The sequence below is a fragment of the Macaca fascicularis genome, chromosome 14 (genome assembly GCF_037993035.2).
Source record: "Macaca fascicularis isolate 582-1 chromosome 14, T2T-MFA8v1.1".
Taxonomy (NCBI): domain Eukaryota; kingdom Metazoa; phylum Chordata; class Mammalia; order Primates; family Cercopithecidae; genus Macaca; species Macaca fascicularis.
In genome coordinates this window covers 78,066,407-78,092,297 of record NC_088388.1, presented here as the reverse complement: position 1 = coordinate 78,092,297, position 25,891 = coordinate 78,066,407, and the positions used below count along the sequence as shown (strand labels likewise).

At 43.2% G+C, this 25,891-nt stretch overlaps 1 protein-coding gene across 18 annotated transcripts in view; it reads left to right on the top strand.

Moving 5' to 3' along the window:
- TENM4 (teneurin transmembrane protein 4) overlaps positions 1-25,891 on the top strand; it is a 791,957-nt gene that overhangs the window by 273,613 nt on the left and 492,453 nt on the right. For 5 of the 18 annotated variants that reach the window (XM_074014902.1, XM_074014901.1, XM_065528782.1 and 2 more), the window contains exon 4: positions 21,522-21,618. The exons of the other annotated variants lie outside the window; for them this stretch is intronic. The gene's annotated coding sequence lies outside the window, so the exon portion shown is untranslated. The remainder of the gene's footprint in view (positions 1-21,521; positions 21,619-25,891) is intronic. 18 annotated transcript variants of the gene reach the window in all.

Sequence of the window (25,891 nt, the reverse complement as noted above, 5' to 3'; positions counted from 1 at the left end):
TTCCACTGCTTAGGAGAGCACGAGTCATATTGGATTAGGGGCCTGCCCTACTTCAGTATAACCTCATCCTAACTTAACTAATTAAATTTGCAATGACCCTGTTTCCAAATAAGGTCACATTCTAAGGTACTAGGGGTTAAAACTTTAACATACAAATTTTGGGCAATGCTATTTGAGCTATAACACCTCTCAAGTATGGAAAGTCTCTGTTATTGTTCAATTCACTGCTGTGGTTACTGCCATTTTGCATCATAGGCAGCTGCTGGCCCATGGCAAGCTATCCAGTGCTGGGCTCCTGATGTGACAGAGTCTTATGTCCCCAGCTTCCCACCCAAGGCTTCATGAACTTGGAAGGAAAGGAGTCTTCTTGGTGCTATATATTGCCTCTGGTGTTCCCCGTTAGACTCCTGAGACCACCAGGTCCCCTTAGTACCATTACCCTCCAGAAACCCCAGGGTCCCAACATATCACAGGGTTCAGAGAAGCTGGACAGGAAAGAGCTCATGGGAATGCCAGAAAGTCAGCCAGCTCTCTTTAGGGGCAAATATGCCCAGGCATCAGAAAGAAAAGCTCCATCCTATTTGTCCTTGGAATAGGGACCAAACTACCATTTTTTCCAAATTAATCTCTCAGGGTTCCCTGCCCTTCCCAAAATGGCTAGAGAGACTTCTTACTCTATCAGCAAAAAAGGAAACACAAGTTAAGTTCCCCAGGGAAGACCCTCCTGTAACATATTTAATCGGTAAGTGTTTATTGAACAGCTACAACGCACTGGATTGGGTACTAGATACAAAGTTGAACAGCCTGTGGTTTCTGCCCTTAAAGAATTTGCTGTGAATTTATCATTTTAATTAGTCAATTGATATCCAGTCTGCTAGACAAGGGCAGTGGCATGCCCAAGGTCATGCAGCTGGTATGCATCAGAATTAGAACTAAGATCTCTGTCTACTAGCTCCTTATTCATGCTCAAAGCCTGTGGCTTTTCAACCTGTGCATCAGAAAGTTCTGAACATATCTATTTTCTTGACTGATAAGTGTTTGTCTTTGCCCTGGTCTCTGGCCACAGCAGAATTGGTGGTGGCTTGTGGTTAAGTGTTGGTCTCATCATTTTTGTGGGGGAGGGGGTCACATCACACAGTCTGACACCGGATCTTGTAAAGAAAACCGTGTCAAAGAGCCTGAGCATGACCAGAGATTTGTTCAATCAACAGTCTCTGGGGGAGCTTGAGTTACTGCAGCACAAATGTGCTGGTTAAAGAGGCAGCTTGGGGGAAGAGGAAGGATTCCAAGACCTGAGTCTGTTTCCACTGCTAATATGCCCTGGCTCTGAGATCCCAGACAGGTTGTGAAGCCTCCCTGAGTTCCAGCACCCTCCCTCTTGCGATCACTCAATGCCATGCTCATGGAGAGGGATCTGGTCAGTTCCCAACTGCTACTAAGGCCACAAGTCTGGGCTTAATTCACAGATGTGCCAGGGCATCCCTCATCTATTGCTGTGTAACAAACTACCCAGAACTTGGTGCTTTAAAACAACTGTGTGTTATTACTCCTGAGTGTGTGGGGCAGCTGGGCAATTCTGCTAATCTAGATAAAGTTGGTTAGGTTCCTTCATGCATCTGAAGTGGGTCTGGGTGACCAGCCATCCCCATTTGCCTGGGACTGAAGAGGTTCCTGGGGTATTGGACTTTCAGTTTTAAACTTAGGAAAAGTCCTGGGTGAAAGGGGATGAGTTGGTCACCCTAGGTTAGCTAGTGGATCAGTTGAAGGCTGATTGTTTTCTGAGACAAAGGGCTGAGATGGCGTGGGTCAGGGTAGACTGGGCCATGTGTCTCATGTCATCCAGTAAACTAGCCTGGGCTTGTTCACCTGGGCAGCTGAGCAAAGTTCCAAGAGAACAGGCAGGCATGAGCAAGGTTTCTTGAAGCCTGAGCTCAGAATTCACATATCACAACTTTGCCTCATCCTATTGATCAAAGCAGGTCACAGGGTGAGCCTAGATTTAACAGATGGGGAAATGGGCTCCACCTCCTATGGGAAGAGCTACAGAGTCACATTGCAAAGGGGTGTGGATATAAGGGCGGAAGAATTGTGTTCATTTTGCGGTGAATCTACTGCAAGCACGAAGAGTTTTGCTTTCTGCAGCAGTCAGATGCCATATCACCCAGCTACCAAGATGCCAGGAGCAAGAGTGTGATGATGTAATAGATACTCCTCTATGTGCCTAGCTTTCTCTCCTCTCCGTTTAGTCCATGTGGTCCCAGTAAATAGAGTTCCACTTTTTGCCAGGCCAACTTTTCACTTTGGGAAGGCAGCTTGCAGTCCCTTCCTCCAGGAAGGCCACCGTGACCTCCATACTGGTTTGGTATCCCCCTATACCCCTGGATCACCATGTCATTCTCCCACAGCCCTCTGCTTCCCTATATCGCAGCACCCATCACCAGGTACTGACCTTGTGAGGATTGGGAGCTCCTTGACCTTGGAGATAATCAGATTTGTTTCTGTACCCCAGCACCCCAGTGAGAGTCTGCCACATATAGGTGCTTAGGGGATTGCTGAGGGATGGCTTGAGGTCCAGCTGGAATGGAAGCCCCAAAATCTTTGTTCTGTCCCCTCTACTCAGACCCAGAGCTCATCTCAGGCTCCTGCCAGCAGCAGACATCAGCATCATCCTGCTCCTGCCTGCCAGGCACAAGACAATGATCTAACCATGGCCCCAGTTCTGCAAACCAGCTGGTGGTTTCTCCGTCCTTGACACTGTCTAGGGTGCACAGGGAACCAAGTTAATGATGTGGGTGTCAGTGTGGAAGTCAAACCAGAGTCAGACTGTGCCTGCTATGAGGGTATGACTCATTTTCTTAAATCTCTACATGTGTCCAGGCTAGGTGTCCCAGCTATGGTTTTGCAGGCCCTGTAGACACAGAAGGAGCCTGGTTTAGAGAGGGGAGGGTCAGATAAACCTGGGGGTATCCTCCACTCGTCCCTCACCCTCAACCCCACACCAAGTATCTCTCTGTGTCCTGACTCTTCCCCTCGTACCCTGCCCCCTTCACCTCCAGCCTGGCTACCAACCCTGCTCAGGCCCCATTCCCTTCACCTGTAGGCTTCTGGCAGTCGGAGGAGGCACTTTCTAAAATACACGAGAACGTGGTGATCAACAGCAAGACCCAGGAGCCGGACCATCCAGTTTCTGCTACTCCTGGCTAGGCAGCCTTGGGCAATTTTCTTAACTTTTCTGTGTCTCCTCATTTTCTTTATTTGTAACTAGGGATAATGATAGTATCTGTATCTAGGTTGCTCTGTGGATTAGTTGAGGTGATATGTATAAGTGTGTACTTAGAATATTCTCTGGTACAGAGTTAGTTGCTCAATACATGTTAACCATCCTTGTTATCATCTCTGTCCTACCTCAGACCCTTCAACGGGTCCCCACTGGCCATAAGATAAAGGTTGAACTCCTGTCACAAAGACCAGCCCATTGTTCTTTATCCTTCTCCCTTCTTCCCACCATGAAAACAGATATAATGCTTGGAGGTGTGGCAACCACCTTGCAACCATGCAGAAAATGCTAAGTATGGCAGAGTTCAAATGTGAAAGGAGCCTGGGCTTTGATAACTCTGTAGAACTGCTGTGCTGGCCTGAACTGCTTCTCCCCAGACTACTCTTTATGCAACAAATAAACTCCACTTGTTCAATGGGTGAATAAAACATTCTGGCTTCTCTGCCTGGCATTCATGAGCCTCTAAGAGTCCCTGTTCCCTCTGCAGCCTCGTTTCTGAAATGATACCCCACCCTCCACTCCCCTGCTTTATGTTCTAGCCATACTGAACTCCATGGAAATTCTTCTGCACACCATGGTTTTGTGCCTCTTAACCATTGTTCATGCTTTTCTCACTCTTCTTCTGTTTGGAACTTCCTGGTGCACTGTCAGCTGTTTTCTGCCTGGCAAACGCCTCTGCTTCAAAGCCCTGCACTGATTCTGCCTCTCTAAGAAGCTGTAACTGACCTCTTCACCCATTCTGGGCAAATTAATCACCGCATGCCTACAAAATTGAGATAGACCAACTGAATGCAGTTCCCACTTCTGCCACTTACTAGCAATTCCGATCTCTCTGTGCCTTACTTTCCTCGTGAATTAAATGAAGCAAATAATAGGGTTTTATGAAGATTAAATAAGGTAATAAGTGTCAATAATTTAGAATAGCCAACAGTAAGCACTCAGTAAGTGTTTATTATCATCATCCTAATCATGGATATTCTTAAGCTTCCAGATCTATAATTCCCACTTGTGCATAAACCTTTCAAGGGCAGGGACTATATGATTCATCTCTGAATCCCCTGCCCAAGCATAGTACCTGGCATCGAATGGGCATTGGGAAATGATGGCTGAATTTGCTGATGAAAGCCTCTTAAAAAGAGAACATGCTCTATGCCCTTGGCATTTCCAGAAATGAAGCCGGTGGGGTCCAGAAGACAAAATAGCTTCATCTTTCTGCTATGGAAGTTTCTCACTACAATCACTAGCAGAGCATGTCTTGACTTACATCAAGTCAAAAGAGATAATAAAAGTAAAAGACCCCCATAGAGTGTCAAGTGTGATTCACTGCTGCCCACACCACTGCTGCTGCTGGTGGTGATGATTAGTGGCTGAGACATGCAGTAGAACCTGCTCTGGGTCTCTTCAGGACCCTAAGGACTCTCCCTATTCAGAATGAAGGTAAGTCTAATGTGGTGTCAAAGAAAAAGTTAGGCAGGCCTCATATAGACCAATGGAACAGAATAGAGAACCCAGAAATAAAGCCAAATACTTACAGTCAACTGATCTTCAACAAAGCAAACAACAACATAAAGTGGGGAAAGAACACCCTATTCAACAAATGGTGCTTGGATAATTGTCAAGTCACATGTAGAAGAATAAACTGGATCCTCATCTGTCACCTTATACAAAAATCAACACAGGATTGATCGAAGACTTCAACCTAAGACCTGAAATAATAAAAATTCTCAAAGGTAACTTTGGAAAAACCCTTCTACATATTGGCTAAGAACCCAAAAGCAAATGCAACAAGAACAAAGATAAGTAGATAGGACCTAATTAAACCAAAAATCTTCTGCACAGCAAAAGAAATAATAAGCAGAATAAACAAACAACCCACAGTGTAGGAGAAAATCTCCTCAATTATACATCCTACAAAGGACTAATACTCAGAATCTACAAGGAACTCTAACAAATCAGCAAGAACAAAACAAACAATTCCATCAAAAAGTGGGCTAAGAACATGTATAGACAATTCTCAAAAGAAGATATACAAATGGCCAACAAACATATGAAAAGCTGCTCAACATCACTAATGATCAGGGAAATGCAAATCAAAACCACAAGGCAATACTGCCTTACTCCTGCAAGAATGTCCATAATCAAAACATCAAAAAGTAATAGATATTGGCATGGATGTAGTGAAAAGGGAACACTTTTATGCTGCTGGTGGGAATGTAAACTAGTACAACCACTATGGAAAATAGTGTGGAGATTCCTTGAAGAACTAAAAGTAGAACTACCATTTAATCCAGCAGTCCCAGTCCTGGGTATCTGCCCAGAGAAAAAGAAGTCATTATACGAAAATGATACTTGTACAAGCATGTTTATAGCAGCACAATTCACAATTGCAAAAATCTGAAACCAACCCAAACGCTCATCAATCAATGAGTGGATAAAGAAAATGTGATGCATGTATATACATATACACACACACACACACACACACACGAGCGCATATATATAGTATTAGTCCATTTTCATGTTGCTGATACAGTCATACCCAAGACTGGGAACAAAAAGAGGTTTAATTGGACTTATAGTTCCACATGGCTGGGAGGCCTCAGAATCATGGCAGGAGGTGAAAGGCACTTCTGACATGGTGGCTGCAAGAGAAAATGAGGAAGAAGCAAAAGCAGAAACCCCTGATAAACCCATCAGATCTTGTGAGACTTATTCACTATCATGAGAACAGCACGGGAAAGATCAGCCCCCATGATCTGAGTACCTCCCCCTGTGTCCCTCCCATAACACATGGGAATTCTGGAAGATACAATTCAAGTTGAGATTTGAGTGGGGACACAGCCAAACTGTGCCATATATATATAAAATATGAGAGATATATCCCATGGAATATATCCCATGAATATGAATATATGTATATGCATATACAAACACACACAGATATGTACATACCATGGAATACTACTCAGCCATGAAAAGAAATGAAATAATGGCATTTGCAGCAACCATTGTGGAGTTGGAGACCAGTATTCTAAGTGAAGTAACTCGGGAATGGAAACCAGACATCATATGTTCTCACTCATAAATGGGAGCTAAGCTATGAGGACGCAAAGGCATAAGAATGGTACAATGGACTTTGGGGACTCAGGGAAAAGGGTGGGAGGGGTGTGAGGAATAAAAAACTACACATTGGGTATAGTGTGCACTGCTTGGGTGATGGGTGCACCAAAATCTCAGAAATCACCACTAAAAATCTTATTCATCTAACCAAACACCACCTGTTCCCCAAAAAAACTATTAAGAAAAGTTTGGCAGGCCTCCATTGTTTCTTGGCTATGTGGCCTGTACAAGTGATTTCAGCTTATTGAGCTTCAGTTTCCACACCTGTTAAAATGAGTTTATAGCATAGGATTGTTATGAATATTAAATGTGGCAGCAAATGTGAAGCACCTAGCATAGTGCCTGGCCTGCAGTAAGTGCTCAACAAATGTCCCTTCCCCTTTTCTTCTCTTGCTTTCCCTCTTACCCCTGTCCTCTCAGATTGTCTGTGCCATTGGGCAGAGAGAAATTCTCTCCTCCCAATAAACTGGTATGTGGGGTCAGGTGTGTGGTAAGCAGGCTGGTTCTCTACATTAAACATGCTGCCTTCACTCAGGGACCTTTTAGGCAGAAGAGCCATGTTTATGCATATATGTGCAACCTGCTTTTCCTGCAGCATAGCTCGGGCCTGCAGAAATAGCTCCATCAGAGCTGAAGAGTCAGCCAGTCTTGTACGAACATGGACTATAGATCCTCATGCGGGCCCATGTCCACTTGACCAGGCTGCATGGCTCAACATGCTGTGCAGCAGATGAACAGCTGGTCCAGAGAGTTCCCAGTGGGCTCCTGCACACTGCCCAGGAGCCAGGAGGGAGACCTTCCAGGATCTGCCACCTGGTGCCAGGGAGCAGTGAGCCCAAAAGCCCAACAACTAGATCAGACGGGTGACTGGGCAGCCAGGGAATGTGGAGGAGGACTCGAAAGGTGTCCAGAGCTTGCCATTTCATCTCTCCCAGACCTAGTTTCCTCATCTGCAAAATAAGGCTGAAGAACATTAAATACGTTTTGGGATTCTAGTGGAGCTAGAAAATAATACTTATCTTCCTGGCCTAAATTCAAAATTAATTGAGACATAAAGGAGTCAGACAGATAACAATAATAAATTAAATAAAATAAATAAATAAATAAATAAATAAAAACAGCAAATACTTTTATAGCATCATCACCACTAGTTAAGCATTAATACTTATTTAGCATTTCCTATTTGTCAAACTCTGTTCTAAGCCCTTTATGATGTTAACTAATACAACATTCCTATAAGGTAGGTACTATTCTTATCCCCATTTTATGGATGAAGAAACCAAGGTACTGAAAGTTTAATTAATTTGCCCCATATCACAGAACTAGTAATTGGCAGACTAGGATTTAATGCCAGGTGGTCTGGCTTCCATGATCTTGACCACTGCCCTGCACCAATTACCATGGAAAGCCCACAGGGCAGCTTTAGATCTCCACACAGGGTCTTGCTAACACTTCGACCTATAGTTAGACTTGGCCATCCTGTCAAGGAGAGGAGAAGAGCTTTGCTTTCCATAGGCCACCTCATAGGCCATACAGGGGGTACTGGGTGAGGCAGATCCGGTTCCTTCTCCCAAACTCACCAACCCAATCATTGCCACTCAAATTACCACAAACTTGCTAATTTGTAACTGGGAGTGATAGTACCTGTGTCCAGGTTGTGCTGTGGGTTAGCTGAGGCGGTATGTCTAAGTGCGCACTTGGGACATTTTCTGGTGCAGGGTTAGTACCCAACCCATGTTAGCCATTCTTGTTATCATCTGTTCCCTAATACAAACTCTTCAATGGGTCCCCACTGGCCACAAGATAAAGGTTGAACTCCTTTCACAGAGAACAGGTTGTTGTTGACTTAAAACAACAGAAACATATGCTATCACAGTTTGAGAGGCCAAAAGTCTGCAATCCAGGTATCATCAGGGTGACTCCTGGAGGCTCTGAGAGAATCCACTCCATGCTTCTCTCCTAGCTACTGTGGCTGTCAGCACCCCATAGCACTCCTTAGCTTGGGGACACACATCACTGCAGTTTCCGCCCCCACCTTCACATGGCCTTCCCCTCTGTGTCTCTGTGTTGTCCTTTCTGTCTTGTAAGGATACCCTCATTGGATTTAGAGCCCACCCTAATCCAGTGTGATCTTATATCAATCTTTTAATTACATCTGCAAAACCATATTTCCAAATAACATTACATTCAGAGATTTTCAGCAGACATGAATTTTGAAGGGACGTGTTTCAACCACGAAAAGGACAAATTAGTAAGGGAATAAGGTAAGACAAGAGCGTTCCCATAAGGGAAGTTTATCCTCAAGAAGACGTAATGTGGTAAAGAGGTTTCCTCCTGGGACTGGTAGACACTGGCATGGCTGCTTTAACAGAGATCAAAATAACGGTGGTCAAAGCATAACAGAAGCTTGTTTCTCTTGCACATAAAATCTCAGCCAGGGGGACACAGATGTTCTACTTCGCAAGGTTCTTCAGGGCTTCTTTTATCTTGTTCTAACCTGTTGTTCAAGATGCCCTTAACCCCAGAGACAAAGATGGCTCACCAAAAAGGGCCACACTTTTGCCAGCAGGTAGTGGAAGAGGAAGTGGAAGGCATCTGGCTTTCTTCTAAAGGTACAAGCAAAAAGTTGCACATAACACCTCTGCTCACACCCATTGGCCCAAACTTAGACAGTCATGCCTCACTGCAAGGGAATTTGGAAAGTCTAGTCTTTGGCTGAGAGGTCATGGAACCAGCTAAAACTTTGGGGATTAAATTTCTAAGTGAAAGATGGGGAGATTGATCGTTGAGGGACAACTAGCGTAAAGTGTAAGAAATACCTGATACAGGGTAAGAGGTCAGTAAATTGTAATGTTGATCTTCTGCCATGATATTGCTGACAACTTATTCTTGCTGGTCACATGCTGATAAGCCTCTATATTCACCCCTGACCCTGGCACCTGTCACTGTAGTAACCCAAGTACAGACAGATCATGACTCCACAGTCTTGAGATGGGCCGCTTTTCTTCACACTCCTTTACTTGGCTCCCCAAGTTGGCTGCCCTCAAGGATGCCCCCATCTCCAGCTCAGCCCTGGACCCAAGGTTGCAAAGTCCTGGAGAAGGGAGGCTCCCCCCAAGTCCCCCAAGCTCTGACTGCCAGGAATACCTTGTGTTCCGGAATCTGAACCCCCAGGCACTGCATGCCTTGCCGATATTGCACGGTTGCCTTCCTGTATACTGGAGGAGTTTGTGGAAAGAATTTTCTGGCATTAGAGGGTGAAAGTCAAAACAGTAATTACAAGAACATCTGTTTCTGAGTGGAAAGCATATCCCCTGCACACCAGGAGATATGCCTGCACAGTTCAACAAGCAGGATGTTAAAATGGAAGAGAGTGTTCTGGGAGGGAGGACTAATGGCCCCAGCCATGATGAAGGCTCTGCTTCCTGGGAGGATGCTGCACTGGGAAATAGGAGAAAGGAGTGTGGGGAATGAGTGAGTGAATGCATGGAGAAGGGAGTGAATGAAGGACAGAAAGAATGAAAATGGTGAATGAATGAGTGACTTAATGAATGAATAAATGAATAAATAAGTAAAAAATGAATCCGTGAATAAATAAATCAATGAGTAAGTAAATAAGTGAAGAGGCTAATGAGCGAATGAGGGAACGAGTGTGATTTTGAGGAAATAAATGAGTGAAAATTGGGGGGAACTGAATATGAGCTTTGGCCAGCAGGTGGTGGAAGAGGAAGTGGAAGGCATCTGTAAATGAATGAGTGAGTCAGTAATAGGTAGAAATGATTAAATAATAGAATAAGTGACTGAGTGAATGAGTGAGTGAACCAGCAGTCAGATCACTCTTCTTTTCTGGACAGATGTGATTGGCAGCAAGACTGGGGTTGTGGGGCAGGACTGGAGCTGGATTTACCTGGAGGCTCAACATCTGGGTCAGCCACACATTAGGAGGACAGGAGGGCAGGCAAAGCTGGAAGAATCATATAATTATAATTATCGAGGTGGGATAAATGTTAAAAGCATCTGGTCCAGCCTCATCCCCCTTTTTACAGATACAGAAACTAAGGACAAAAGGAACGACAAAAAGCATGAAAACAAAACATTCGAAAACAGACTAGCCGTATTATCTTGGGCAATTTATTCTTTTTATTTTATTTTTAAATTTAATCCTTAAATTTCAGTTTCTCTATTTGCAAAATAGGGGTGATGTTACCTAGTGCATAGGGTAAGATTAAATCAGATACTACATGCCAACTGTTATTCCCTATGGTGTTTATCTGGTGATCGGTCGATAGTTTGAACCTAGACACAGTGGTCCGTGTAGACTAAGATAAGATATAACAGCAAAGAACCCCCAAACTCCGTGATGTTGACTCAACAAAGATTTGTTTCCTGCTCATATCACAGATGAGGGCCATGTAGAGCCCCCCTCTTATAGCTCTGCAGTCTAGAAATCATGGCTTTGAGGGTCACCACCACAGAAGAAGAACAGTACAGGGGGCTCATTGTTCTCTTGGCCTGGAAATTACACATCTCCGTGCCACTCACTTCAACATCTCTATAAGGAAAGTGGATATTGGCTACAAAGAACGGGGGCTTTTCAGTGAGCACTGATCATGTCTACCATATACTAGGATTATTTGGGGCTTGTGATCCTGGTCCAATAGAGGTGATGGTCTGAGGAGGAATACTTCTCCAGCTATAGACCCATGCTAGCTGCTTCCTCAGTGGCTGGTGGCCATTGAAACTCCAGATTAAGAGTCAGAGAATTGGTGAATCTAGGGTAACCTCCATTTCTCCTGGCTGTGTGATCTTGGGTTAATTATTCAATATCCCTAAGCCTCAGATACCTTCTCCATAAGAAAAGGATAATATAATGCATATATCAGACGTTGATTGAGGCGTAAATGCGACAGTGTGTGTGGAATCAATTTCAGAAGTATAAGCTACAATGAGAAATGATATTCTTCTCATTCTACTCACCTTCCTCATTCCTTCATGAGAGTACTAATCCTTACTGAGTACAATGTCACAGTCAATATGTCAAGAACCTTACCTCCTAATTTAATCTTCATTGCACCAGTGCAAGGGTTGTGCTATTAACTCTGATTTACAGGTGAAGACCTGGAGGCTTCTCAGGGAGAAGAAATAAGTTGCTGAGACATTGTAGCTATCATGACAGAGCCAGGCTCAACCCCAGCCATCTTATTCCAAGGCAGGGTCTTGCCTGTGTCTGCAGTTTCCTATGCCTTGGCTAGTATAACTACAACTTTGTAGGGGGAGATCATTCTTTCTTCCTTAAAGAACCTTACCAAAATGTTCTGGTGTGGCCAGAAAAGCTTAAGGCTCTATGAGCATTTTTTATTTGTGGAAATGTTGCAAAAGTAGATTTTCTTACTTTGGATTATCCACATTCCCCAGCAAATCTGCAGGAAATCCTAAGCAGAGATTAGATGGGACATCCAAGAATGCAGGCGCGAGCAGCCCAGAGTGCAGGAGCAGGGTCCCTGGGTCCTGGGCAAGCTGAGATCGACCTCTGAGAGCAGAGGGAAGCTACAGAGCAGAACTGTGCTGGCTTTGCAGGTAGGACATATGGTGGGATGAGGACGATTCTGCCCTCTCCCCAGAGCCTGGACTAGTTAGAACATGCTGATCGAGAAGTTCAGCCATTTCAGCCAAGGTTTCCTGAGCATTTGCTGGTTCCCCACTGCTGTATATACAATGGTAAAAATACACTGTCCAAGGCCTTCTGGAGTTCACAGTAGTGGGACTAATAGATAGTATTCACCAATACAATACAGTGGGATTATGGTAGAAAGTAGGGAGGTATGGAAGCCCAGAGAGGGGGAAGGTCAGGGGAGGTTTTACAGAGAAGGCAGCTTGTGGACAAGGCCTTAAAAGAGGAGTAGAAGTGTGGAGATGGTAGATCAGTAGATAGGATGTTCCAGGCAGACACACAGCAGGAACAGAATTGTGGAGGAATAGAAGGACAATGCACAGTGAAGAAATTGTAGCTCTGAAAACTACCTGAGTATTAGGAGAGTACTGAGTTACAGAAGGCAAGACCTGGATCTTCTTTACCACTGTAGCTGTAGCACATAGACCACAGAGCCAGGCACATTGTAGGCACTCGGCACACATTTGCTGAGTGCATGAGTAAATGAGTGAAGGTGTGAAAGAAAGAGAGAAAGCAACAGGGGAAGGAAAAGAAGTCAGAGATTTACTCCATGTTGTAACACAGATTATTGAGGACAGCCACCCAGGGTGTTAGAGACCTGTACAAAGGGAATAGGTGCACAAAGATGTATTGGATCTCTGGGTATCCTGTGGTTATGACCTCTGTGCCTGGCATACAGTACATATGTTTTGAATAGATGAATGAAGGATCTCTGTCTTTGAATAGCTTCTTGAATTAGTATCAGAATCAGACAGCAGAGGCTGTGTCATAGGACCATGACCTGGTCACTGTTCAGCCCTCTGTTGTAACCTTAGTCTCATGGGATCCCTGAACTGGAACAGCTTCAAAGATGAGATACTTCAACATCTTTCTTTGACAGGACAGAAGCTGAGGCTAAGAGAGAAGTGGCTTGTCTTACTGCATATCCAATAAATAGAGTTTAGAATGACCAACTAATGTCGTATAGTCCTGGGCTCTATGTCCTGCATGCTACTAACTGGGGGGCTCCTGCAGTGTCCCATCTCCTCTCTGACTACAATTTCCTCCCTTAAAATAAGTGATCTCCAAGTCCCCTTCAGGTCCTCCTCAACCTATCTCATTCATTCAGCAAACATTCGCTGAGCATCCTTGTGTGTCATGCTTGGTCCTGAAAGAGATCAGAGAGAGGGTCCCCACTCCTACCCAACCCCTCAACCTGATCACATTGTCAGCCTTTATCATATATTTTTAAAATGCTTATGTTGTCTGCTGTTCCACCAGACTCAAAGTTACTTGGGGACATATTTGATCCTTGTGCTCCCTTAAATTATTTTTGGAGCAAGGCAAAGAGTCAATGCATAGATTAATTAGTGTATTGATTATTTTTTCTTTGTCTCAGAACACCTTGCACTGGTGGGCATTCATAGGAGACATTTATTGGAGATAGTCAAATAAGCAGAACATTGCACAAAGGGAACAATTGCACCAGCTGGGGAGGAATAAAAGGGGGGTGCTGGAAGCTCAGGATGGACCCCTGATCTAGACTGAGGGTGAGGAAAGCTTTCAGGAGGAGGTAACCTTCTACTGAGTCTTCAAGGACAAGGAGTTATTCAGGGAAAGATGAGGGTGACTGAGACTAAGGAAACAACATGTACAAAGTGCTGGAGGCCTGAGAAAACCTTGCCCATTTCAGAATCTGCAAGTAATTTCTGGTGATGCTAGAATCTCACCCTTTACCTCTCCCCTCCAAGACTTCCTGGTGGGGTGTGCATTACAGACAACATGAACAGGGACCAGAGAGGAACCAAGCTATCCCTGCTGACAAGCACCTGGCAGATCACTCTTCCATGCAGGACTTAGTGATTGGTGCTGGGCTACCAACTTGGGCTACAATGGTCTGTGCAGGACAGACTCTACAGTCACTTCCCCAGGCTGCCAGGTGGCTGGAGCCACAGTGCAAGCCCAGACCTGTCCCTCTGGAGTTTCCTGGGTACCTTTAGCACCACCCAGCCTTCCCTCTAGGCAGGAGAACACAGTGTGCCTTCGCTTCTGCCGGGAGAGTCCAGTCCTAACCATTGACATTTTCCATGTAACTGAAGCTCATCTCTCTTAGGGAATAACTTAAAAACTTTATTTAAAGTTTAAATATTTTTGAAGTTAAATTGTTCTATGGTAGACAACATGTAGGTAGGATGGGATGGCTGGCAGGTGGGAAGGGTTGGGGGATAAAAGGAAGAAATGAGTGTCAAGGAAACCAGTCAGGAGGCTTCGGAATTCCAGACATGACCCAGATATGCATCTTCATGTTTATATCCAAGACCTCAGGAAGAGAGCCTAGGCAAAGATACTCTTAGAGTAGGAATGAGGAAGAAGAGAAAGGAGGCAGGGAGGAAGAGAAGGAAGGGATGGATGGAGGGAGGGAGGAAAGGAGGAAAGGAGGGCAGGGGGAGAGGGAGGGAAAAAAAGAAGGTAAAAAGGAGAGAGGGAGGGAGGGAGGGAGGGAGGAAAGGAGAGCAGGGGAAGAGGTAGGGAAGGAAGGAAGGTACAAAGGAAGAGAGGGAGAGAAGGAAGGGAGGGAGGGAGGGAGGAAAGGAGGGAAGAGGGAGAGGTAGGGAAGGAAGGAAGGTAAAAAGGAAGGGAGGGAGGGAAAGAAGGAAGGAAGAGAAGGAGGGAAAGGCGAACTATTAAACTCTACTTGGAAACAAACATCAACTATTATTTAAACATCAAATATTATTAAAGAACTAAAACAGCAGGTTTCCGGAGCACTCTGGAGTCTATCTTGATAGGTTGCCGTTGCTCTGGGGTTAATATGAGGAAATGGCATTCTTAAAAACCCATATTAACCTGTCTGTTGTTCTATGGACTGTGACAGCTGCATTTTACATCTTAATGGCTAACCATTTATTTCAAGCCAAAAAAAAGAGAGAGAGAGAGGCATTTTTTAGCCCATGAAGCAAAGACTCAAGGCTGGAAGCTTTGCCCTAGAAACAGATTGTGAGGCAGAAGTTCAGAATAGGCCAAGCATGGGTTCCACAGGAGCCCCTACTGTGTGCCCCACTTCCATTTGCCCAGATACTCCGGCTCTGTCCCTTTTCTGGGTCCCACTAGGGTTTGCCTCTCTAGGCCTTCCTTAGGGCTATTGTGGTCTCAGGGGAGACAAGCTACTCACTTGGATAATGGTGAGGTCATGGTAGCAAACAGTACAGGAAAGGGCTCTGAGTGCAAGGAGAAGGAAGGAAGAGAGAGCTTGCGGAGAGCAGAGAAGGGAGGGTTGAACTGACCCAGCTTCAGATTTGAACTGCATGGAAATGCACTCATTCAACAAGTATTTTTTGAGTACCTACTATGTGCCCTGCCCTGGTCCAGAGCAGTGAACAAAATAGATGAGGGTCTGCTGCATGCTTGGCCTCCTGAGGACACCCTGGTGGACAACATACAGGTGGTCCTGCTTCAGAGGGCTTATATTCTAGTTGGGGAGATAGGCATTAATCAGATCATCACTCTGGTAAGTGTGACCATGAGGGCTCTGAGAATGTAGAGTAGAGGAAACTCCCTCCTCTGAGGGGCCAAGGAGCTCTCCCGCAAGTGACTAAGGCTAAGCTGAGAGCTGAAGGGGAGGAGGGCACTCCCAGCCTTGGGGACAGCAGTTACTCCTTGAGCATAATTACCCGAAAGATGCCTGGTTTGGATGGAACTTGGGGAACAAGGGGCCCTGATGGGAATATAACATCAACAGGGGTCAGAGGACAAAGTAGACATTTAATGTTTATTTAAGAGTGATATGGTTTGGATGTTTTGTTCCCTCCAAATCTCATGTTGATATGTGACCTCCAGTGTTGGAGGTGGGCCTGGTGGGAGGTGTTTGGGAAATGGGGACAGATCCATCATGAATGGTTTGGTGCTCTCCTCATGGTAATAAGTGAGTTCTCACTCTATGAGTTTATGAGATCTGGTTGTTTAGAAGAACATGGCACCTCCTCTCTCTCTCTCACTCCCTCTCTCACCCTGTGATGTGCTGGCTCCCTTTCTCCTTCCCCATTACTGGAAGCTTCCTGAGGCCTTCACCAGAAGCAGATGCCAACACTATGCTTCCTGTACAGCCTGTAGAACCATGAGCCAATTAAACCTTTTTTTTTTTTAATTACCCAACATCAGGTATTCCTTTATAGCAACACAAAAGCCAACTAGCACAAGCAGCAAGAGGAAGCTCTTGAGGAGCTTGAACAAGGGGTGACATAAGCCTTCAGGGTTTGGCACTGTTTTTAAAACTTTACACACCCAATATTGAGTCTGAAGGCAATCTGATGAGGCAGTGAGTTTGAGGTTCTTGTCCTAACCTGACAGATCAGAAAACTGAAGTCCTTCCAAAACGGATGACTTGCCTTACCTAAGATCACTAAGAATTGAAAGAGTGAGAGGATGAGGGTCCAGGTCTTCTGCTCAGGGGATGGTTGGAGAAGCAGAGAGAAGAAAGGGCACTTCATAGACCCACACCCAGCATGAGCAATGGTATAATATGATGTCAGGGGAACTTTGCATGGTTTGGAGAAGAACCCCAGTGTGAAAGGACCCAGCACTGTGCCTCATACGTGGCAGATGCTCAGAAAACCACCCTTCCCCTTCCTTCAGCCGGAAGAACCACTGCTTCAGTTTCCCACACTGGCCACCATCATGCCACCTTCTAGGTTAAGAGTTGTTTGGGCAGATATTTGATTTTGGTAGGGATGTGAGAGAAGGGAGATAGGTTGTCTTGTGCTCCTCACCCAAGTCGGGATCCATCTTTCCCAGCTCTGATTGTTCTGCTGGGTGACTTGCCTCTTCCCACACACCATGCAGGGATATATGAGAAGACAACTTCCCAGGATTTCTGCTGCTCTGCCCCTGGCCCTTGCTGCAATGCTCTATAGTGCTTTGGTCAGAAAAAGTTCTCATCAGAAAGATCTACTTGGGACATGTATTCACTCAAGAAGAATCATCCAATATTCATTTACAAAATCCTTTTCATACATTTTTTCTCATTTAATCCCCATAACACTCTTGTGAGGTAGTTACTCATTACTGACATTTTATAAAAGGGTTTTGAATTGGTTGTTATTCATGGCACACATAACAAGTCAAAACCCAAGCACAGGTCCTCTCTGACCCCAGTCTAGTCATCTTCTAGCTTCATGACAAGTTTCTATCTTGTATCATCTTTTAGTACTGCCTGTTCAGAGACATCACAACAAACTTTCCCTGCAGTAAGGCAAGTGATGGAAAACCATTCTAAAAATGTGCCCAGAATCTTTAGAAGAAAAAACATCCATGTAATTAGTCTCTGGTATGTTTTGTTTAGTGTATACCTTTCTTTTCGATGAATGCCGTTGGGTTTTCCTGTGCATTGAAAAGGTGAGTTTGGACATCTTCCTGTTCACTAAAAGGATGAACATTGACCGTTTTGGGAGGCTATGTCCAGGAAGTCATGCTTCAGGGAGCCCAGAGCTCAGAGTTGCAGTTCCTTCTCTTTGCATGTCCACTGGGCATCAGTAGAGGACTGCCAGCCAGCACAAACATTGTGGCACTGGAAGGAGTTGGAGGAATGCATCTGGCTCCTAGCCCCTTTTTTTCCCATTCCACTGGAAGGTTGTGTTCATTCGAGCTGTTAAATCAAAAATAAATTATTGTAATCCATTTGCTAATTATACCATGCTAAAGTTCTAGACGCTGTAAATTATAGCCGTGATATATCTAGATGAAGTTTCTGGGAGTTTATTTTTAGCCATTCAGAGAGCACTCAATTTCCTAGAGGCTTCATTTGCAAGTCCAGGAAGGAACAGGGAAAATGCATCTGCACAACCCTTCTTGGCCCATGACCTGGAGTCAATGAACCTCTTTGGTTCTCCTCTATAAAAGAAAGTGGTTGTAGTAGTTCACTTTGAAGGTCTTGTCTATCTTTAAAGCTCTAACTCTCATTTTCTGACTATGAAAAGTAGAATGTAACCAAACATGGGTTTTCAGTTCCTGGTTGATCATGGAGAACATCAAAAGCCACCACACCAACATATTAGTATTTGTGAACCATGGAACACAGATCTTCAGAAACCTCAGGCTCAATGGACACATTGCGCCTCTTTTCTAGTCCTTGCTTTTTGAGGGGTGGAGAGAGGATGGAAGGATTTCATGTTTTATTTAGCACCTACTCTTCACATAATACACTGCTTGGTGCTTGCATTTGAGTGATATTTGGATGGCCTTCTCCATTCAAGGACAATGTCACCTAATTTTAATCAATCAGTCACTCATTGACATCTGTGTGCCAGCCACTGGGATTGGTTCTGAAAATATCTGGGGTAAATTAGATGCATCTCCTACCTCCAAGGAGATAAGAGGTGGAGATAAAGCATGCACTGAAAATGCTGAAGTGCTTTTTGAAATGCACTATTACCTACAAATGATTAAATACCAAGTGCTGGCAGAGAGAACACAGAGAGATGCATTGTGAGGAGTACGGGTGGGTGTCTAGGTTCATCTGTGCCTGTTGGGGAGGAGAATCAGGGAAGATTTCAGGAATAATGAGGTATTTGAGCCAGACATGATATGTAAATGTGACTTTAAAATGTGGGGATTGGGTAAGGGAAATTGCACAGATCTAGTTTAGGGACCTCGGAAAGCTCCCTGGTCAGGTCCCATGAATGACTGTCCTTGACCAGTAATTAACACATGCCATGCAGAGCACATCCCTTCCCCAAACACCACAACTTCTAGCAAGTTTTCTTCAATTTTGACCACAATATGATATATTTTTTCAAAGAGTGAACATTAAAAATCCTTTGGAACAATTCCTTTGTCTGGATGCTTCTTGTGTTTAGACTTCTAGATAAGCAATCTTCTACCATATTTGTGTAATTCTTGGGTGGAGAAATGGATGCATAGTCAGATGGATGAATGGATGGTTTCATATCATTGTAGAGCTGCCACAGCAAAGAGATGGAAGCAATGAAACTGGTTTGGCTTGCTAATAGCTTTGTGGGAAGAGCTGAGCTTTGAACAATAAACAGAATTTTCTCAGCACACAGTATGGATAAAGGCCTTCCCTTCAGGGGGAAGCAAAATGGGAGCATGAAATCCATGACATCATGGAAGAATGGTGAGTCACAGAAGCCATGGTATAGGAAGACAGAACGAGTTAATGTAGTGGCTGAGAGCACACGCTATGATTGGATGGATTGAGGTTTGAATCCCTGTTGTGCCACATAGTAGCTGAGTGATCCTGGGCAAATTACGTAACTTTTCCAAGCTTCTATTTTCTCATCTGTAAAATACGAATATTAATAATATGTACTTCCTATGGTTATTGTGAAGATTAAGTAGAATAAAATAATGTTTAGCACAGTGATTGGCATGTCCTTAATAAAGGGTAGTTTATGGTTATTATTTTATAAACACACTTCTAATTAAATTTTGAAAATGCCCATTCAAATGGCAGAATTTGTGAAGGAGGCAGAGAAAGTCCTCGGGGGGAAAGGAGAAGAACCAGGAGAAACTGGTGTTGCTGATGTGGAGGCAGGAGTTTCCAGAGGGGAGGAGGGGTCCCTGCTAGCAAATGACCCAGAGAGGCCACTGCAGATTGAGAAGAAGTGTCTGGAATATGCAGTGACAACATCCCTATGATCTTAAAGAAAGGGGCTGAAAGCCACAGGCAATGATTTGTGAAGAGCGTGGGAGTGGAGGAAGTGGTGGTCTAGACGACTTTTTCAGGAAATCTCTCTGAAAAGGAGAAAAAGAACTTGGGGGTAGGACAGGGGACAAGGTCACGGGAAGGGCCGTTTGCTAGATGAAGAATATTTGAACTCAACAGTGTTTCTCGACCTTTCTAAACTCATGCCTGCTTTAATAGACATAAACATCACTCTGCCCTGCAACAAGACTGATGTTCTGGCACCCAAGACCTAACACCAGCCTTATTTGAGAGTCACATCTGCCAGGAGGATTTTGTCAGGATTTACTTCCTGTGTTATATTTTTAAAACAGTAGGAATTTAATGATCTGTTGGAACCAAGCAGGTAAGAAATATTGTAGGCATTGTGGGTAACAATGAGGATGGATTTGAAAGATAGTAAGAAGACTGAACTGAGCAGAGGTGAGGAGTGAGGGGCAGAGGCGAGTCAGAGGGATCCTGGGGTTCTGGCATGAGGACTGAATAAATCACTGCACCAACTGGTGTGTGTCCTTTTTCTTTGTGGGTTCCCACCCCTACCTGCCTAGGTGACATACAGGTTTAAGACCAAATGACAGACGTGGTCATTGTTTAGAAACTTTTAAGTACTTTATAAGTGTAGGACATTGTTATTGATACTGTTACAAGGAAAAAAGAGCACACCTTGATCTTTCCTTGTGCACTTTCTGTCTTTGTCAGTGAGTATAATTTTATACTCACTGTATACTGTATACTGTGTAAAATTATACAGTATAATTTTATACTCAGTGTGAGGTAACTAATGTGTACTGCTCACATACCTTATTACAGGTGAGGAAATGGAGATGCAGAAACATTTAAAGAAAGCCAACCCAAGATCAACCCGACAGCCAGAGAATGCACACTCTTTCTAAGCACATATAAAACACTCATGAAAATGGACTGTATCCTAGGCCATAAAATACATCCCAATAAATTTCAAGGAGTAAGTATCCTACAGACCACATTCGCCTACCACAGTGCAATTAAGTTAGAAATCAATAACAGAAAGATGAGGTGTTTTTTAAAAAACCTATATTGAGATATATTTATAAAAAATACTTCCAACTAACTCACAGATCAAAAAGAAATTATAACAAATTATAAAATGATTATAAATGAATGACCAAAGGAATATTAAATATCAAAAGTTGTGGAATATAGCCCAGACAGCACTTAGAGAGAAATTTATCACCTTCAATGCCTATATTAAAAAAGAAGAAGAGCTGAAAATTAATGAATCGGCTAAGTATCCAATTTAGGAACAACAGCAAATATAAATAAATAAACCAGCCCAGAGTTGTGCAGTCAGAAGTGGTGGGGCCAGGATTTGGGCATAGCTGTGGCTGGCTCAAATCTCTCACTCTCTTTACTCCACTGGTACCTTTCTCTGTGCTGCTTTCCATTATATGCCCAGTACCTGGAAATTCTCTCTCCCTAAGAGTTGAAGAGATGAGGCTACAGAGTAACTCCCTGCATGAAAGGTTGATGATAAATCCCACTTATTTTCTCAGCCATCCTTTTACTTGTCCATCAACTACTTAATGAGCATTTGCCATGTGCCAGGCACTGTGCTAGTGGCTACTTTAGTTGCATCTTTCCTCTGAGTGGCCTAGGACCAAAGCTCATACTGCTGCTACTAATGCCCACGCCCATGTCTCACCCCCACCTCCCAAGCTGCCAGAAGCTTCTCTGCTGCTTGTCAGAACAGCATCCTCGTCAAAAATGACTGATTTCTCTCCTGTCTCTTTCAACAGGTAGACTGAAATTACCATGTGTCCAAATTAAAATTGCATACTTCAAGGATTATTTGAAGGACTATTCTTAGACCCTTTTAAGAAGATTTAAAGAAAAGTGAGTTGATTTTTTTTACACTTCAGAGAGTATTCCTGATTTAAGTTAATGTTATGGGTTCTTTTTTTCTCTACCTCTTAAATGTGCGTTAATAGGTAGACTTTATCTTCATTTATTTTACAATAAATATTTTTTTTCCTTAAGAACAATGAGCAAAGAGTGCAGGATTACTGCTTGCCTTCCCTGCAAGATTTTTGTATGTTTCAAAGGCTTATGGAATCTTAGAGATAAAAGGGTTTTAGAGGCATGGACCATTCCCTCCTGGATGCCGGGAAACCCATAGCAGCATCTCTATAGATCTCTGTCCTGTTCTTGGAAACTTGCAGGGACTGGTATGGAGGTTGGTATCTCCCCACACTTAGGATTTTTGTAGAGCTCTCCCATAATCTGAACTTGAAATCTACTCCACATCTTGCCAGGTCTCTTTCTTCTCTACTAGACATCCTAAAATAGGTGAATGTAAATAGCATGAGCCTCCTCAAGATCTTTTCTTGTTCTTTGTTCCTCCAATAATTTCTCATAAGTTGGTTTCAAGAGCAGCTCCCACCCTGGTCACTTGGAATACAGACAGAGCACCTCCAATGATCTTTGCCCAGTAGATGGGTGAGAATCAAAGCAGGGTAAACCCAAAGAGCAGGCCTGGGTTTAGCCCCAGTTCTACTCTTATTGTGTGTTCAGGAAAGTCACTTCATCATTCTGAGCTTGGTGAAAACAAGGAAGGTAGGAGGAGATAGTCACTACCATGCCTCTGACCTCCATTTGGATCGTTTTGTTGACTCAGAGTAAAGAAGTTGCTGCTTCTTACTGTCTCAGGCACTGGAATGGGCCAGGACTTGGGAATCCATGGAATCAGGGTCCAATCCAAACCCTATCACTTGCTGACTGTGTGGTCATAGACTGCCATTTCTCATCTCCGATCATCTGTTTCCTCATTTGTTAAATGAGGATGTCAATAAATGTTGTAAAGGATTGCGTGAGGATGTACTGAGATAATGTACATAAAGCACCTAGTACCTGGTACATAGAAAGTGTTCAAAACATGACAGTTGCTAGTATGATTATAAGTAATGGTGGAACTACTTACCTTTAGCGAGAGGAGAAGATATGAGGTGCTAGAGACTCTCATAAGAAAAGAAAAGAATTGGGCATACTCATTAGGGATAGACTAGTGTCCACATCTCATAAACTCTCATGCAAATATAAGCCCAACCCCAGAAAATTCATGAGGTTAAAACTCTACTTCTCAGAGTCAGACAAGGATGATGGGTTGCTATGGAAATATACAGTTAAAAGGGAAATTTTAGAGTGGGTCCAAGAAGCTGCACAAATCCTGCCAATCTCTCACTGATGCCATAGCCCTGGTCCTACATGGTAAGGATTAGAGCCCCCCCATAATGAAGGTCCTTAAACACACAGACTGGGAGGCCTGCAAATCATCAAATATTTTTATATGTTCAGAAGGCTGGTGGTGAGTGTTTGAGAGATTGAGTGTGAAAGAGATTTGTAAACTGTAAAGTTTCCTATACATACATGTGCCTTTGTGTGATTCATGTATTATGGACTGTGTCAATACTTTGCAAATCAGGAGAAAGAGGGGAACTCAGATGAGCTGACTGTGAAGTGAAACTGTAGAGTCCAGCCCCACTGATTTCTGAGTGAAATAGCATATATGTATGCATACATGTACATATCTGTATACCCACATGTCACGCATGTGTGTACATGCACACGTGTGTTTTTGTGCATATGTGTGTGAATCTTTGACCCTTTGGAGGTAGTCACCACTCTTTATGCAGTGACTGGCTGCCTCTAAGGAGTGTAATTAGAGGAATGAAAACAGAGTCTATGTTGTCAGTCAGCCTAGCTCTATAACTTACTAGCTATGTGGCCTTGGTCACATTATTTGTAAAAGTGGTACAGTTTTCGCCTTCCTGGAGCTGAAAGTCTGTGGATAAGGCTGCTCTGAGGAGCTGGGAGGATGCAGCAGAGAATGTACCTCTCACACCAAGAAAGTGCTTAGGATATGAGAGAGTCTATCTCCCTTGGTTAATGGCTTCTTTTTTTTTCTCAGAGTTTAGGGAATGTTGTCTTAACCTGTTAGATAAAAGGAACCTCTGGAGTTATATTTGGTTCCATAAGACCATGCCTCTGAAGACCCAGGTACCTCGGTGGCTAGAGAGATTGTGTAGGAAAACGCACCCTTTAGTCCTGTTGAAAGGGCTAATTTCAGGGGTGTTCCCACACCTTGGCCATCCTTCTGAGTCTCTTCCCTCAGTCTGGGCCATGGGGCTGGCAATTATTAAATTCAGAAGAAGAATTGGAAACTATTGTCACTCAAGGTATAGAACAAAGTTTTTCTTTAAATTTGGAAATTAAATATAGCTAATATCCTGGCCTTTGTTTTCCAAACAGTGGCTCACAGTAGATTCAGAGGTGTTGATCCAGGCCAATGTTGGTGTGGATGCCACAGGCTAGAAATGCCCCTTTCTGGGCTATTCAGACCCAGGAAAGACTGCATAATTGTGTATCACAGGGCGTTTCAAATTGTGGGTTGTAGTTCAGTAACAGGTCACGAAATTAATGTGGTGGCTCGAGATCAGCATTTATTAAAGTAAAAACAGAGTAACCTAGTAACCCGTAGAGTGTGTAAAGATATTGTATATTTGCACTGTATATACTCAACAAAGGTCTCATGTCCAAATATATATGGTAGAAAAAAAGAAGAAACTCCTATAAATCAGTAAGAAAAGACAGACAACCTAAGAAAAATGGGCAAAAGAATCAGATACTTCATAAAAGATGTTCAAATAGCCAAAAAAGCACATAACATTATTATTCTTCAGGGAATGACAAATTAAAACCATAGTGAAATACTACTATGTATTCATCAGAATGGCTGAAATGAAAAATATAGACTCTATCTAATGTTGGCAAGGATGTGAAACAACTGAAACTCACACACTGTTAGCTGAAATGTAATTGGTTTGATGACATTGGAAAAGTGTTTGGCAATGTCAGCTAAAGTTGAACATATACATACCAGCACTTTCACTCCGTGGTATACACCCCTGAGATATGCACATAGATATCCACCAAAACACATTGCCATCCACCCTGGAATGGATAAAGTGTAGCATATTCACGTAGTGGAATATTGCACACAGCAATATTGAGGAACCTCAGAAGCATGAAGTTGAAAGAAAGAAGCAGGCACAAAGAAACTTTATGACTGCACTTTTTAAAAGTACAAAACCAGATAAAACTACTCTGTGTTATCAGAAGTCTGGATGGTGGTTGCCCCCAAGGAGGGGTTGGTAAATGGGAAGGAGTGCAAAGGGGCTCTCTAGTCACATTCTGCCTTTTGATTCAGAGGTAGGAGGGCAGGTTAAATGGGTATTGTCAATTTGTAGAAATGCATCAAGCTATTCATTTATGATATGTACCCTCTACTGTACTTAAATCACACTTCAGTAAAAGTTTATAAAATGAGTGTAACAGAGAAGAAAATATAGCAGGTCATAAAGGTAAACATCATTAAGCGAAACTTCAGTTACATGTCCCTCTAAATATGTGTGTATAGACAAAGTTGAGGTGTGGAGTGTATTTCTTTTTTAATTTTTTTTAATTTTTAGTTTTTATGGGTTCATAGTAGGTATATATATTTATAGGGTACATGAGATATTTTGATACAGGCATACAATGCATGCTAATCATATCAGGATAAATGGGGTATCTGTCACCTCAAGCATTTATCATTTATTTGTGTTATAAATATTGAAATTATACAGTTTTAGTTATTTTTAAATGTACAATAAATTATTGTTGACTGTAATCAACTTGTTGTGCTATCAAATACTAAATCTTATTCATTCTTTCTAACTATATTTTTTGTACCCACTTACCATCCCCACTTCCCCATGCTCGCTACCCCTCCCAGCCTCTGGTAACCATCCTTACATTCTTTATCTCCATGAGTTCAATTGTTTTAATTTTTAGTTCCCACAAATGAGTGAGAACATGCAAAGTTTGTCTTTCTGTGCCTGGCTTATTTCACTTAACATAATATCTTTCAGTTCTATCCATGTTGTTGCAAATGACAGGATCTCATTTTTTTTATGGCTGAATAGTATTCCATTGTGAATATGTTCCATATTTTCTTTATCCATTCATCTGTTGATGGACACTTAGACTGCCTCCAAATCTTGACTATTGTAAATAGTGCCACAGTAAACATGGAAGTGCAGATATCTCTTCAATATACTGATTTTCTTTC